The sequence below is a fragment of the Mus caroli genome, chromosome 7, assembly GCF_900094665.2.
Source record: "Mus caroli chromosome 7, CAROLI_EIJ_v1.1, whole genome shotgun sequence".
Lineage (NCBI taxonomy): Eukaryota > Metazoa > Chordata > Mammalia > Rodentia > Muridae > Mus > Mus caroli.
This window is the reverse complement of record NC_034576.1, coordinates 876,616-882,372: the sequence shown is the minus strand read 5'-3', so window position 1 is coordinate 882,372 and position 5,757 is coordinate 876,616. Positions and strand designations below refer to the sequence as shown.

Sequence of the window (5,757 nt, the reverse complement as noted above, 5' to 3'; positions counted from 1 at the left end):
AAAAATCACCAGGATGAACTCTCAATTCTGGATATCTATTACCCAAATGCAAGGCCACCCACATATGTAAAAGAAATGCTACTAAAGCTCAAAAGACACATTGAACCTCACACAATAATAGGAGGAGATTTCAACACCCCATTCTCACCAATGGACAGATCATGGAAACATAAACTAAACAGAGACAGAGTGAAACTAAAAGAAGTTATGAACCAAATGGATTTAACAGATATATACAGAACATTTCACCCTAAAACAAAAGAATATACCTTCTTCTCAGTACCTCATGGTACCTTCTCCAAAACTGACAATATACTCAGACACAAAACAAACCTCAACAGATATAAGAAGGTTGAATTAATCCCATGTATTCTATTGGACCACCATGGAATAAGGTGGATCTTCAATACCAACCAAAACAACAGAAAGCTCACATACACGTGGAAGCTGAACAACTATCTACTCAATAACTTGGTAAGGAAAAAAATAGAGAAAGAAATTAAAGACTTCTTAGAATTCAATGAAAATGAAGGCATAACATAACCAAATTTATAAGACCCAATAAAAGCAGTGTTAAGAGGAAAATTCATAGCTCTGAGTGCCTCCCAAAAGAAACTGGGGAGAGCATACACTAGCAGCTTAACAACTCATCTGAAAGCTCTAGAAGAAAAAGAAGCAAATACACCCATATTGTGGATAAGTCTGGTACTGTTTGTATGTTTATGCTAATTTCACTCTCCTAGGAGGGGCTGCAGACAAGGAGTGAATCTTACTCAGGTGAATTCTTGTGAACCAATCCCCTAATGAATAAAAGAGCCAATTCCTGGACAAGTTGGCAGGGATTCCAGATTGGAGAGCAGAAGTCAGGAAGCAGGAGAGAGTTAGGACCTATTTTGGATGAGGATAGCATGAGGACAAGATGTAGCTACTAGTGTCTCCCAGTTTCAGTGGCAGATCCATCAGAATTCTCCACCAAAGGATTTAGATTTAATAAGGCATACTGTATTAGGATTTTAGTTGTTGAGCCCAGCAATTGAGTTAGTATTGTTTCAGAACAAAGTTTGTGTTGTGTTTTCCATCCTGCAATGGCTCATCTGGGTTCAGGAGAGAAAGAAATCGAGGAAGACCTCAGAAGATGGAAAGATCTCCTATGCTCATGGATTGGCAGGGTTAATATAATAAAATTACCATCTTACCCGCCACAGCCCCTCTGGGCCCCGTTGTCTGCGTGGAATGGGTCTCTAGTCATGGGTGGGCAAAGTGTCAGATGAATTTACAGACAGATACACACAGGAGAGGTTGTGTAGAATCTGAATGTAATTTGTCAAATCGAGCATCAAACTTTTTATACAGAAGACAATAAGGAAGTTGGGTGACATACCCACAAGGTACAAAGAGGTTACTGGATTCTTACATAAAACAGAGGAATGCAAACACAGAAGGTCTAACAGGAACCACCTGGGATAGAATTTATTGTTAACAACTGGGATCAACAAGGGCTCCACCTAAGATTTGCTTAATCTTAGAAGCCAGGGTCAATCTTAGAAGCTTCGTGCCCTTGCCATAGTTCCTATTTTAGTCTATTGTATAGTCCACCTTCCCCTTAGGCCATTGTAAATACGTGTTAATGGGTGTAACTCAGCTATAGTTCTAAGTATCTATTCTGGTTTCTCCTTCGGTCTGAAACTTCCTTCTTCCTAGGTGATGGTAAATTCCTGTGTAGGGGAGTAACTTAGCTTTTATTCAAAAATGATAGTGTAGTACCAGAGGCTATTCTGAATGTCACCGAATAACAACATTCTTAACTGAATTTCAAGCCCATGGTCTTGCTCAAGGACTTTCTAGGACTGTTGAAACACTGGTGAAGACTTTAGCTATGTCAGAATTCAATCTTAAAAGGCACTTATAATAAGATAATACTAAAAGAGAGCACGTGGATCCATACACTAGACTAACGCGGGAATGGAAAATTAATGTATGGGTTAGAGAGAATGCCAGACTCCAGGAGTGAGTTTCCGTGAAACTCTTTTGCCTCGTGAGTAGCTTCCAAGCCTCAGCCTGTCAAGCTGACTCGACCAGAGAGCGTGGCACTTACCAAAAGCTATCTACAGATTCAATGCAACTCCCATCAAAATTCCAACTCAATTCTTCGTAGAATTAGTAAGAGCAATTCTCAAACTCATTTGGAACAACAAAAAACCTAGGTTAGGAAAAACTTTTCTCAACTATTCTGGGGGAATCACCATGCATGACCTCAAGCTATACTATAGAGCAATAGTGATAAAGACTGCATGGATACAGAAACAGGAAAATATATCAATGGAATAGAATTGAAGACCCGGAAAAGAACCCATACACCTATTGTCACTTGATCTTTGACAAAGAAGCTAAAACTATTCAGTGGGGAAAAGACAGTATTTTCAACAAATTGTGCTTGTTCAACTGTCAGTCTGCATGTAGAAGAATGCAAATTCACCCGTTCTTACCTCCTTGCACAAAAATGAAGTTCAGTGAATCAAGGACCTCCACATAAAACCAGATATCAAGCAGGGTGGTGGTGGCACACTCCTTTAATCCCAGCACTTGGGAGGAAGAGGCAGACAGATTTCTGAGTTCGAGGCCAGCCTGGTCTACAAAATGAGTTCCAGGACAGCCACGGCTACACAGAGAAACCCTGTCTTGAACCCCCCCCCAAAAACAAAAAACAAAAAAACCTTACATATCTCACCCCTAGCAACTTTTCCCTTCTTATATAAGTCTCTGGAAGTGATGGAACCCCATGATCTTCATGAAATCAAAGCTGCTATATTTCTATCCAACAGTTATTCCCAACCTGTAGGAAACAGCTACATTACAAGCTGACAAAAGCATGGTATGTTAGAAATATTCTCATTGTTCCTGAAGTGTACACTCACAGACAGAGAGAAGATGTACTGTCTAGATTAATCCAAGTCCACAGCTTCCCTGTTAGCTCTTCTCACTTGGCCTGGAGCAAGGGCGATGGTGTGGGGAGAAGATACTGTTTGCACAGAGCAATATTTCATGATCTATTTGGATCTTACCCTTGTCGTTAGCTCTGTCACCTCCTGCTAAATTCTGAGTCCTTCCCTGGATAGGCCCTATGTCTTGATGCTTCTTCCCCTTGTGGATGCAGCCTCAAAAGAGTGGCTTTCCTGGTTGCTGTCCACAGTGCTGATTGCGATGTTGGCATTCTGCTCTGGGTTCAGCACCATGGTCAGAATCTACAGGCTCATGCTGCTGCTTCCAAGTTCTTTCATCTCAGTTGGAAAGTGCACATAGGCTAAACCAGGTACTTCTCACTACTTTTAGGTCTTCCTAAAGGACTTTCATAAGAAATATGCAGTTGGGTTGAAAATAAAGCTCAGTTGTCATAGTGCCTACCTACTGTGCATGGATTCTGGGGTTCTAGCCTCAGCATCACAGAAATTGGTCATGGTAGTAATCTCAGCACTCAAAAAGTAGAAGTGAGAGAATTAGAAGTTCATGATCACCTTAAACAACTACATAGTTACTTGAATGTCAGTCTGGGTTAAATAAGACCTTAAAAGGAAGGAGAGAGGGGGGGAGAAAGAGAAAGAGGAAGAAAGAGAGAGCAAGATCATGAGTGTGTGTGTGTGTCATATATATATTTATTTTTATGTATGCATATATACAAAACAAATAAATGTGATCAAAAAGTTTAAATGAATAAAGGGAGAGAAGAGACAGGAAAATAAGTCAATTCCAGAGGTACTCATGCTAAATCTGTTTGTAAGGTCTGAGATCCAAGAATCAGAAGAAACTTAGGCAAATGAATATTACCTTCCACTGTGGATGTGGTAAGCAAAAGGTTCCTGCACAAAATTCTCCAAGGTACAAAAAGTATTTGGAATGGACAAGATAAAGCTCAATAAAGGGAGAATGGGTACAAAAGAGTGAATCCAAACATATCTGGAATCACTGCTCTCATACTTTTTCTCTTTTCTTTTCTTTTCTTTTCTTTTCTTTTCTTTTCTTTTCTTTTCTTTTTTTCTTTTCCTTTCCTTTATTTCTTTTTTTCTTTTTTCCTTTTTCTCTTCCATCTCTTTCCTTTCTTTCTTTCTTTCTTTCTTTCTTTCTTTCTTTCTTTCTTCCTTCCTTCCTTTCTTTCTTTCTTTCTTTCTTCCTTCCTTCCTTTATTTTGTTTTTTTGAAGCTGACCAAAAACCTTTATTCTAGTCTTCCATGATTATTAAACCACCTATGCATAATGATCCTTTTATCTCTGCCCAAACATCATCAGCTACGTCCAGGCTTGAATTGGAAGACAGACTCAAGTAATGGAAGAGTTTGTGGAAAATGTTATCCAAGAGAGCTCTGCTTCTTCCATCTTGGGTAAAAGAACTCATTGACTTTGAGGGCAAAAAAAGACGTGGCTCAAATTTTCAACAATATTCTCAGAAGACAAATTGGTACAAGAACTCCTACTGTTGAATACATCTGCACCCAACAGAATATTTGTTCATGTTATTGAAAGGGTATGAATCTCTAGAAATTGCTCTTAATTGTGGGATAATGTTAAGAGAATGCATCAGATATGAACCGCTTGCAAAAATCATTTTGTGGTCGGAACAGTTTTATGAGTTCTTCAGATATGGTGATATTTGATATAGCTCCAGATGCATTTGCTAATTTCAAGAATTTCCTTACAAGACATAAATTGCTCAGTGCAGAATGTTTGGAACAACATTATGAAAGACTTTTCAGTGAATATGAAAAGCTATTTCATTCAGAAAATTATGTGACAAAGAGACAGTCACTGAACCTTCTGGGTGAGCTGCTGTCAGACAGACACAACTTCACTATTATGGCAAAATACATCAGTAAGCCTGAGAACCTCAAGCTAACAATGAACCTCCTCCGAGACAAGAGCCACAACATCCAGTTTGAGGCCTTTCACATGTTCAAGGTGTTTGTAAGCAACCCCAATAAGACACAACCCATCCTAGACATTCTCTGCAAGAACCAGACCAAACTCAAGTTCCTCAGCCAGGTTCAGAATGACAGGAGCGAGGATGAGCAGTTCGATGATGAGAAGACCTACTTATTCAAGCAGATCAGGGATATGAAGAGAGCCGCCCAGCAAGAAGCCTAGTGTCTAGTCAACCCCGGTCCCATCCAAGCTCAGCATTTGCGGTTAGCTCCTCTGCATCAGGCACTTCCATCGATTCATGGGGAGCACTACTGCTAATCTGCTGTTAAGTGAACGGCTTTTCATTTTACCTTTTTGTTTTTCAGTCCAGACTGGAAAACCATAGCTGCTGCTGCTTGCACATTGGAGTGCACATGGTCCTTCTTTCCCTTGATCTCTCTGTCATTTCAGAACTCACAGACACCATTTGCTACAGGAGTTCTGAACATGGCTGGGTTCACGAAAGCAAATGTACAGTGAGTGTGGTCTAGGGAAAAGACGGTGATAATATCACTGACCCCTGCCTGTCTGTTGGCACTTCTCTCTGCCAATCTGTGCAGTATAGCACGGGTATACCCACCCATCTCTGCTGAAGGAAGATGATGCATACAGGGATTGTTGGAGATCAGAAGGGAGAACTGTATCCAGTGTGAGCTTTGGGGAGTATCAATAAATTGATACTGAAGCTTAGCAACTTGTCAAGTGTGGAGCTTCATAAGGTCATAAGAAAGTGTACATATGCTTTTTCACAGCTTTCTAGAACTTTTTGACATTTGATTTTCTTGAAACTTATAAACCTGGATATGC

General features: G+C 40.0%; 1 pseudogene; it reads left to right on the top strand.

The window, feature by feature from the left end:
- The first annotated feature begins 4,390 nt into the window (after nucleotides 1-4,390).
- LOC110299302 lies at nucleotides 4,391-5,133 on the top strand (annotated as a pseudogene).
- The last annotated feature ends 624 nt before the right edge of the window (nucleotides 5,134-5,757 follow it).